Source organism: Oncorhynchus keta, chromosome 28 (assembly GCF_023373465.1).
Source record: "Oncorhynchus keta strain PuntledgeMale-10-30-2019 chromosome 28, Oket_V2, whole genome shotgun sequence".
NCBI classification, from domain to species: domain Eukaryota; kingdom Metazoa; phylum Chordata; class Actinopteri; order Salmoniformes; family Salmonidae; genus Oncorhynchus; species Oncorhynchus keta.
This window is the reverse complement of record NC_068448.1, coordinates 13,673,441-13,684,788: the sequence shown is the minus strand read 5'-3', so window position 1 is coordinate 13,684,788 and position 11,348 is coordinate 13,673,441.

Below are 11,348 nucleotides of genomic sequence, written 5' to 3'. Positions count from 1 at the left end.
GAGGTTTAAAACCTGCAGTCAGTGTTCAGACAACTCTATGTTGTAGTTGACATAGTTCATTTCATTTAAACTCTTTCACCTTTTGTCCTGCTCTTGTCTTCCAGAGTTCTTCTTGTCTTCGCTTTGATCAAATTCCTCCTATTTTCTGCTCATCAAACATCAAACAAACTCAGGCCAAGAGAACGTACAATAGTGAACTTATGTTATCAGAATTTACCAAGAGATCGCTGATTCGACTTCAACTGCCAATTCAGCTAATTATGTACAGTAGACGGTATAATTTTTTTGTCAGTCTCTTCAACAAACCACTTGTGCTTTTCTAAGGGCTCCCCTTATGAATGACAGAAACTCAGCTAACAGAGGTGTCTCTCCGCTGAATACAGCATGACTGAGAGAACAAATAACAGAAGGAATAGAAGGGAAAAGAAATTCGATATGTTCAGAGTTGCCTTCCTGTCAGAATCATTTTAGTCCTGTGTGTTTCTAGGGTGGTAGCAGTATTACAGGGTGTCCAGAGCTAGATGGAGGGTGCTGGGGCAGGAAACCAATCAAATCTTTATTTTGTGGTCTAAGGTGTATTCCTCTCTTCATGGAGAGTCTGTGGAAAGATGAAGAATTAAACAAATACATTCATATACTGGATCTCTTGATTGCGCTTTTTTCTATTATCCTGTCCCATGAATATAATTAAAAACTAAACTGTTTTAAGTGAGAAGCAGGGATTGGTCTGAAGCCAAAAAATAAAGGAAATTCACATGACCACCACAATGCCTAATCATGCTCTACTTAGTTACAGATCAAATGCTCATTGAGGCTTGAAACTGACAACTCTAATTTAAAACAACTGGTAATTTCTACAAGGAGGACATGGTTTATTTTTTATGTCCTCTTTTCAGATGTTATAAGAAAAATGCAATTATTTAAAATGCTTATCAGGTCTTACTGGGTAAAAATCCAATAATCTGACAAATGTGGTTTTATATTCATCCCTAGGAATCCCTGAATATTTAATTTAGTACAATTTTCTATTGGAATTGAATTCATTTCCATTTGTCAAGTAATAGTACTTATTAAATACTTATGTATCTAATTATTATTAGCTTATAGGTAGCCTACAGTATTTATATTCGTTTTATCATCACTGTTAAAACATTTCTCTCTCCAAAATAAATCTGGGAAATCACAAAAACGAAAAGCATGCATTGCACAGTCATTTTACTCACCCTGTCTTCCTATTATAGTGGAACTAAAGTCAAGTAGATTTCTCCATCAGGCGTCTGAGACTCGAGTATATCCAGGTACGAATCTTCCAACAGACACTACGAGGAACTTCGCGTGCCAAATGAATAGCCGAGAGACGCGCGCACTTTTTAAGCAGGAGATGCCCGGGAAGCGAGGAGACAGAATAAGTAATCACTTTTTCTCACCACCACCTGTACGGTAATATCCCCTTTCAACAGTTTCAACTGGCTTCTATAGTCACAAAGTCAGATTCCACAGCCACAAAGTCAAACTTGGTCTTTATTTAAGGTTAGAGTTAGGCATACGTTTAGCAGTGAAGTTTAGGGTTAGGTTTAAAATTATATATTAAGAAGATCAATTGTAGAAAAGGGCGGGGTTTATGACTTTGTGGCTATAGAAGCTAGTGATGACCTGTTTCGACTGAGGTCAGTCCAGCTAAGGAACTATGAAGTCCAACATGGATTTCAAGAAATTAGGGAAATAACCAACCTGAACTTGCTAGAAATGTAGCCTAACATTTAGTTTGTTTTGCCCTTGTTAGCTTGTTGTAGTCCAAGTATCTGTTGAGCAGCCTCGGGTTTGTAAAAACCAAATTACTTTAAGGGACTGATTTTTCCGTCTTCAAAAATCTCCCACTCCCTCTGCATGTAGCCTACAACACCTGTAAAATCCCCCCTCTCTCTGTCTCTGTCCTTAGGTTTTTGATAGCAGTCATTTTGTTACAAAATATAGTTCTGAGTCTAATTGGGTTCAGGGGGAAAGTAAAAATAATCATATATTTTCAAAAGTACACAAAAGAGATGGTAGGAATGGCAATGGTTATATTTTCACCTATTTTCAATAGTCTGACTCATCTTTAGAGAAACTGCATTGAGCACACATTTCTTTTTAAATACTAAATTAAATTATAATAATTGAACCAACTTCAGTCAATTAGTTGTTAAATAAACATCGACAAAATACACTAATGGGTCAAAACAGATAGGGTTAACTTAGACTGTTGACAACATGCAAACTATATTGTGTTGCAAAATGTTTATTGAAAACATAAATACCCCACTGGGCACACACTGGTTGAATCCACATCAGTTCAATGAAATGACGTTGAACCAACGTGGAATAGACGTTGAATTGACATCTGCGCCCAGTAGAACATTTGCACAATGAGCACTTGTTGTCTCTCAAATACATTGTTACAGTTGTTGGTTAGCAAGCTTGCGAATTTGAGCCATTTTAGCATAGACGTGACATCAGTCAAACACCTCAAAACAAGACATGGTATCAATAACAAGATACAAACGAGTTGATACGAGTCACCTACGATGCCCCACAAGGCAGCTTCTTGTCATTGTTACTATCTATCTGACCGTTCAGAATCATAACAACGCACATCTTCCGGCCACATCGATGTGCACACATTATTTTCATGACGTTGCCAGGCAACCCATCTAAAGAGTTGGAAGGAGGGAGAAATAAGGCAAGGGTGACTAAGAACAATTGTTGTAGTACGTATGGGTTTGGAATGGAGAGATGACACAAAATGTTCCCTAGACTATTGCCTGCGTGACACACACACATAGACACGTGTAGATTATCGTCTGTCTGTGAACCGTTATTTTTCTCTTACACACACACACACACACACACACACACACACACACACACACACACACACACACACACACACACACACACACACACACACACACACACACACACACACACACACACACACACACACACACACAAAGTTCACTGTTTCTGTGCTCCCTACTTTTTATAGACATGTATTATTATAGTAATATAATAATAGATAGTAAAATAAATAACTTAAAATAATTTAAATTATAGTAATTTACAGTAAATGCATCTTAATTGCCCAATTAATTTACTGTTGTGGTCAAAACGGTAGGAGCATATTATTATATATTTGTTTTACTTGTATGCATTATCTTTGAGGTTTTAGTATATATAATGGCCATCAATGATTCTAATAAGGTGTTTAAAATGCAGGTTTTAGCTCCGTATCCTCTGAGAGTTGAGTCATCTCTCTCCATGACAGGCTTAATCACACATCTGCATGTTTAATGTTTAATGGCTGAGGTGGGAGGCTTTAGGGGAATACATATTGATGATGACTTTGTCATCAATTGCCTCTCCTACCTCTCACTTTCTCTCTCTTTCTCCCTCGCTCCTTAGATATGACCACTGTCAAGGGAGTGGGGGAGATAGTCCATCAGAGAAAGAGAGAAAAAAGATGATGCCTAATGAGGGTTGAGCTTTTGTGCATTTAGCCTAGTGAATATATCAAAGTCTATGAAGTATGACAACGTGAGACTAGGTTAATGGGGAACGTGAAGAGAAGGAAAAGGTTGGGTTTGGGGCTGAGCTGGAGTAGGCTTCTAGAGCCTCATGGGGTTCTCTTTCAGGACTTTACAAGTGCAGTCCTATCCTGTCCGTGTGTTGTCTTAAATGGTGTGTCAGTCTCACTTTGTGGCTGGTCAGTCTGTCAGTATCATTATTAGAATTATTAGAACACTAGAACATAACAGAACACTCATCAGAGCTCTAGAAGCAGCCTCACCGTCGACCGGACGACAGATCATCAGGGCCCGCAGTCAGAGGAAATATAGGCCGAATTTGATTTTTAGTGGCTGTTAAAATATTACTGAGCTGATTAATATTAAAATATGTGCATGTCTCTGAGCTATCTGTCTCTCTCTCTCTCACTCCCTCCTTCCACCTATCTACCTCTCTTTTGATTATTTCTCTCTCTCTTTCTCTCCCTCCCTCCTCCTCTCTCTCTCTCTCTCTCTCTCATTGCTCTCTCTCTCTCTCCGTTTCGGTCTCTCTCTTTCTCTCTCTCTTTCCTTTTCGGTCTCTCTCTCTTTCTCTCTCTCCGTTTCGGTCTCTCCCTCTTGTTTCTTCCCTCTTTCCCTCCTGGTTTGTCCAGATATCTCTTGCTTCCCCCCTCTTCCTCCACTCCAAGCTCGGAGACATGGTCAGGCATACATTCAATTTACTGTAGCTAGGGCCGGGAGACTTATTTTGAATTGTTTGTTTAAGGTGCCTCATATATCGCGGTGCAACAAGGATAAATCTCTCTCTGTCTCTCTCTTTCTCTTGCCGTTAATTCAGACTCTGTCGTTTTTCTCCTCTCTGTGTAAAGAGAAAGAACAGGTACTTATTTATGGTCATGTAACTCATGGAATATTTATTGCATTTGTCTGTGCGTGCTTTGTTGTATACGCTATCGCATTGCGCTTTGTGTTCAGCCATTGTCAGAATTCAAGGCTCATTTAAGATTTAATTGAAGATGATTTCAGAACCTCAAAGAATCAGGACCTGTGTGTTCTTCCATTAGACAAATAAACATAGACTTTGATGATACAGTATGAAGTAGATTTTAGTGAGAACATTGATATATAAATACGTAAGATAGGCATCACTGTGAGCTCCAGCCAGAGGGATGTACGGATAGTGTTGGGGAGATGCCGAAGGATAACATTGGTAGGATGGTTGTTGAATCCCCTAGAGGCAGGTTCACAGTCTGATGATGTCTGATGGCCACCATTGCTACTCCCAGTGGTCCCACTCCTCAGCTACCCACAGCTAGACTCACACTACAACAGATCCTACTATCAAATCCCTATCCACTGTCAGTGGGGATATATATCTATGTGTAAATCAATGTAAATCAATGTAGAGGTCCTTAGGATTTCGAAGATACCCAGCCTTCAACAGGGTTGTTTAGGGGCAGGCCAGAACGACGCACACACACACCACACATACTGTACACCAAACGACAGACAGGAGAGAGTTATTACTCAATATAACGATTGTGGGAGCGGGGATGAGAGATAAACAGTGAACGAGGGGAATCTATTTGACAAATGGTTAGTGACAAAAGAAAGAAAGAACAAATTCGTAAGACAGGAAAAGGGAATTGAGGGCGTTTATTTTTAAATGCAGCCCATCTCCATTTGTGTGAAGGTATACACTTGAGTGCACAGTGTGTGTGTGTATACAACATGGTGGTGCTGTGCAGTTCCATTAGGCTCTGATTAGGAGGCCTGATCCAGAGTGACAGTGTACAGATTGAGTTGCACAGCAACTCTCATTCTCCCTATTAATAATAAAAGATACACATTGCTCTCTCTCTCTCTCCGTTTCGGTCTCTCTCTTTCTCTCTCTCTTTCCTTTTCGGTCTCTCTCTCTTTCTCTCTCTCCGTTTCGGTCTCTCCCTCTTCTTTCTTCCCTCTTTCCCTCCTGGTTTGTCCAGATATCTCTTGCTTCCCCCCTCTTCCTCCACTCCAAGCTCGGAGACATGGTCAGGCATACTGAGAGAAGTTCTACTCTCTCTCTGCAATTCTCTCTTTAAGTCCACTTCATTTAGTGATTAAACAAAACACAACCTTTCATTTCCTATTCCAATTGCTTAAGCGATAGTAGCTGAACTCTCCCTGAATGTGACATTTGTAGTTGGTGGTCATATCCAGGCACATTTTGTTTCTTAAAAAGGTTGGAAAGAACCTTGAGTTAACACTTTACTTACTAAAGCCTGCAGGTAAAATCATTTTTAAGAGGCTCACGACAAGTCTTACAATTCATTATAATAGCATCATACGGAATTATACCTGCAGGCCAGGCTTTAAGTTGGCTGGTATGTTCAGTATATTGTGCCTTGGTTGAAATCATAGATTTGCTTTACACCCACGTTGTCTTTACAAAGAAGTATAATCAATACTTATATTTCTGAACGCTTTGTATTTTGCGTAATTGTTGAGCAAATATTCCCATCAGTTGATCAGATTTCTGCTCATGTTTGATGTACAGTTGAAGTCAGAAGTTTACATACACCTCAGCCAAATATATTTAAACTCAGTTTTCAACCATTTCTGACATTTAATCCAAGTCATTTAATCCTGTTTTAGGTCAGTTAGGATCACCACTTTATTTTAAGAATGTGAAATGTCAGAATAATATTAGAGAGAATTATTTATTTCAGCTTATATTTATTTCATCACATTCCTTGTGGATCAGAAGTTTACATGCACTCAATTAGTATTTGGTAGCATTGCCTTTAAATTGTTTAACTTGGGCCAAACGTTTCGGGTAGCCTTCCACAAGCTTCCCACAATAAGTTGGGTGAATTTTGACCCATTTCTCCTGACAGAGCTGGTGTAATTGAATTTGGTTTGTAGGCCTCCTTCCTTGCACACGCTTTTTCAATTTTGCCCACATATTTTCTATAGGGTTGAGGTCAGGGTTTTGTGATGGCCACTCCAATACCTTGACTTTGTTGTTCTTAAGCCATTTTGCCACAACTTTGGAAGTAAGCTTGGGGTCATTGTCCATTTGGAAGACCCATTTGCGACCAAGCTTTAACTTCCTGACTGATGTCTTGAGATGTTGCTTCAATACAGCCACATAAGTTTCCTACCTCATGATGCCATCTATTTTGATAAGTCCACCAGTCTGTCCTGCAGCAAAGCACCCCCACAACATGATGCTGCCACCCCCGGGCTTCACGGTTGGGATGGTGTTCTTCGGCTTGCAAGCCTCCCCCTTTTTCCTCCAAACATAACAATAGTCATAATGGCCAAACTGTTCTATTTTTGATTCATCAGACGAGAGGACATTTCTCCAAAATGTACAATCTTTGTCCTCATGTGCAGTCTGGCTTTTTTATGGCGGTTTTGAGGCAGTGGTTTCTTCCTTGCTGAGCAGCCTTTCAGGTTGTGTCGATATAGGACTCGTTTTACTGTGGATATAGATACTTTTGTACCCGTTTCCTCCAGCATCTTCACAAGGGATTGATTAGCACTTTTTGCACCAAAGTACGCTCATCTCTAGGAGACAGAACACGTCTCCTTCCTGAGTGGTATGACGGCTGCGTGATCCCATGGTGCTTATACTTGCGTACTATTGTTTGTACAGATGAATGTGGTAGCTTCAGGAGTTTGGAAATTGCTCCCAAGGATGAACCAGACTTGTGGAGGTCTACAATTTTCTTTCTGAGGTCTTGGCTTATTTATTTTGATTTTCCCATGATGTCAAACAAAGAGGCACTTAGAAAATAGCATTTCTTCAGCTAGGCTGGATAAATGTCACCACATGTTTCTTAAGTTTCATTAGTACCCACATCAAAAATCCCAAAGCAAAGTTATACCTCACTTCTGAATTTTTCAAGTTATTACATAAAACCGATCAGAATTACAAAGAATGCCAAAGTCGGAAAATGTTTTTCCAGGGTGTGATGTAAAATGGAGAACATTTAAGTCATTTAGCAGACGCTCTCATCCAGAGCGACTTACAAATTGGTGCATTCACCTTATGACATCCAGTAGAACAGTCACTTTACAATAGTGCATCTAAATCTTAAGGGGGGTGAGAAGGATTACTTATCCTATCCTAGGTATTCCTTAAAGAGGTGGGGTTTCAGGTGTCTCCGGAAGGTGGTGATTGACTCCGCTGTCCTGGCATCATGAGGGAGTTTGTTCCACCATTGGGGGGCCAGAGCAACGAACAGTTTTGACTGGGCTGAGCGGGAACTGTACTTCCTCAGTGGTAGGGAGGCGAGCAGGCCAGAGGTGGATGAACGCAGTGCCCTTGTTTGGGTGTAGGGCCTGATCAGAGCCTGGAGGTACTGAGGTGCCGTTCCCCTCACAGCTCCGTAGGCAAGCACCATGGTCTTGTAGCGGATGCGAGCTTCAACTGGAAGCCAGTGGAGAGAGCGGAGGAGCGGGGTGACGTGAGAGAACTTGGGAAGGTTGAACACCAGACGGGCTGCGGCGTTCTGGATGAGTTGTAGGGGTTTAATGGCACAGGCAGGAGCCCAGCCAACAGCGAGTTGCAGTAATCCAGACGGGAGATGACAAGTGCCTGGATTAGGACCTGCGTCGCTTCCTGTGTGAGGCAGGGTCGAACTCTGCGGATGTTGTAGAGCATGAACCTACAGGAACGGGCCACCGCCTTGATGTTAGTTGAGAACGACAGGGTGTTGTCCAGGATCACGCCAAGGTTCTTAGCGCTCTGGGAGGAGGACACAATGGAGTTGTCAACCGTGATGGCGAGATCATGGAACGGGCAGTCCTTCCCCGGGAGGAAGAGCAGCTCCGTCTTGCCGAGGTTCAGCTTGAGGTGGTGATCCGTCATCCACACTGATATGTCTGCCAGACATGCAGAGATGCGATTCGCCACCTGGTCATCAGGACTCGGCAAGAACTCGGCAAGTCAGCCTCTTCCCTATAAATTAAACTCCAACAGAAATAACTTCAAATGTATAACTTCAAATTCAACCAAATTTTGCAAGGATTACTACTGGTTTACATTTAATTTTCAGACAACTTAGAAGCAAATACTTTATGAATGTATTGTTACAAAGCCCTACTAGTCTGCTAACGTTAGCTCTAATGCTAATGTTACACTCTATCAACACCTAGCTTACAGCTACATTAAAGTAAGCCAAAGTTTTGGACATACACAACACCATCTAACTAGTTAGCAAAGAATGTTAGCTATATGCAGTTATCTTTGCCAAAAGGCTAGCCAGTCAGCTAACGTTATCTATTTGGGCCAACTAGCTATTAGCCTAGCGAGCCTAGCCAACCACCATAGTTAGGGTCTGCAAGCTAGAGCCCAACTACTGGAGACCAGCTAGAACACAACTAACACAACACAACACTGCAAGCCCGACCTCACTAATGCTCTTGTGGTTTAATGGAAAGCAATGTTCCAAAATCTAGTGGAAAGCCTTCCCAGAAGAGTGGAGGCTGTTATAGCAGTAATGTTCCAACATCTAGTGGAAAGCCTTCCCAGAAGAGTGGAGGCTGTTATGGCAGCAATGTTCCAACATCTAGTGGAAAGCCTTCCCAGAAGAGTGGAGGCTGTTATGGCAGCAATGTTCCAACATCTAGTGGAAAGCCTTCCCAGAAGAGTGGAGGCTGTTATAGCAGCAATGTTCCAACATCTAGTGGAAAGCCTTCCCAGAAGAGTGGAGGCTGTTATAGCAGCAATGTTCCAACATCTAGTGGAAAGCCTTCCCAGAAGAGTGGAGGCTGTTATAACAGCAATGTTCCAACATCTAGTGGAAAGCCTTCCCAGAAGAGTGGAGGCTGTTATAGCAGCAAAGGGGGACAAAATACATATTAATGCTGATGCTTTTGGAATGAGATGTTCGACAAGCAGGTGTCCACATACCTTTGAGAAAGACCCCACTGAACGATTCAGAACATGACAAATCATATTTATCTTGGTAAAATTTATTTATTATTCAGGAAGTGAAATTGTCCACCCCGCTCTGGGCAAAGTGGGTTGACACCCTATAGTGAGGGTTTGGTCTCAGAAGGAAAAGGAAGGAGATGTGTGTTTTGATTGTTACATTGCTGAAATTGAATGTGTATTGTGTGTTGTTTTTCCTCACTATCTCTATCATTTACAGTAAACAACCTATTATGTTATGCCACCATCTCTATTAACTCTGCCTTAAGCTAGAACCTCAGGTGGATATTTGAAACTGTTCCTCCCTATTGTATTTATCAAGCCAGGGCATAAAGTGTGAATGCTATTTTAATTGGATTCCACAAGCCATGAGTTCCAACTGTGGGTTCCTAATGTGAATGCGGGTGAACTCGGATTCAGAGAAAGGTCTTCATATGTCGAAGATAAGCCCAACATATAGAAGATAAGGTCATCATATAGACGATAAGACCATCATGTTGAAGGCCATCATGTTGAAGATAAGACCATCATGTTGACGAAAAGGCCATCATGTCGAAGATAAGGCCATTATGTCAAAGATAAAGCCATCATGTCACAGAAAAGGCCATCATGTCACAGAAAAGGCCATCATGTAGGAGATAAGGCCATCGTGTAGGAGACAAGGTCATCGTGTAGGAGACAAGGCCATCATGTAGGAGACAAGGCCATCATGTCACAGAAAAGGCCATCATGTAGGAGATAAGGCCATTGTGTAGGAGACAAGGTCATCGTGTAGGAGACAAGGCCATCATGTAGGAGATAAGGCCATTGTGTAGGAGACAAGGTCATCGTGTAGGAGACAAGGCCATCATGTCAAAGAAAAGGCCATCATGTAGGAGACAAGTCCATCATGTCAAAGAAAGGGCCATCATGTAGGAGATAAGGCCATCATGTAGGAGACAAGTCCATCATGTCAAAGAAAGGGCCATCATGTAGGAGATAAGGCCATCATGTAGGAGACAAGTCCATCATGTCAAAGAAAGGGCCATCATGTAGGAGATAAGGCCATCATGTAGGAGACAAGTCCATCATGTCAAAGAAAGGGCCATCATGTAGGAGATAAGGCCATCATGTAGGAGACAAGTCCATCATGTCAAAGAAAGGGCCATCATGTAGGCGATAAGGCCAACATTTTGGTTACATGTGAATCATCGAGCTGCTCCACTGGGAGCGTAGCAGTAGCAGGGTTAGTGATTAAAACAAATTTTTTATGTATGTTTATGTTAAAACAACCAATCTATAGCATTCCAGTAGCCTAAAACTGATATTTCTGATTCCTCCCCATTGTTTAGTGAAAGACATCAATGTATGGCAGTCAAGAAATTTGAGCCTTTTCTGACAATGTTTTGATGTCAACCAAAATGCAAAGAATTGCAGTATGGATCTTTCTGCTTTATCCCTTTATGTGTAGGTGAAAGGCAGCAAACATATGGCTTCTCCCCTATGCATAGGATACATTTTCGGGCAAGTGATCGTAGTAACAGGATAAAGATGCACTATTGTAAAGTGACTGTTCCACTGGATGTCATAAGGTGAATGCACCAATTTGTAAGTCGCTCTGGATAAGGCCTGCTAAATGACTTAAATGTAAATGTAAATGTAATGTAGAGATAAGGCCATCATGTAGGAGATAAGGCCATCATGTAGGCGATAAGGCCATAATGTAGGAGATAAGGCCATCATGTAGGAGATAAGGCCATCATGTAGGCGATAAGGCCATCATGTAGGAGATAAGGCCATCATGTAGTCGATAAGGCCATCATGTAGGAGATAAGGCCATCATGTAGGAGACAAGTCCATCATGTCAAAGAAAGGGCCATCATGTAGGCGATAAGGCCATAATG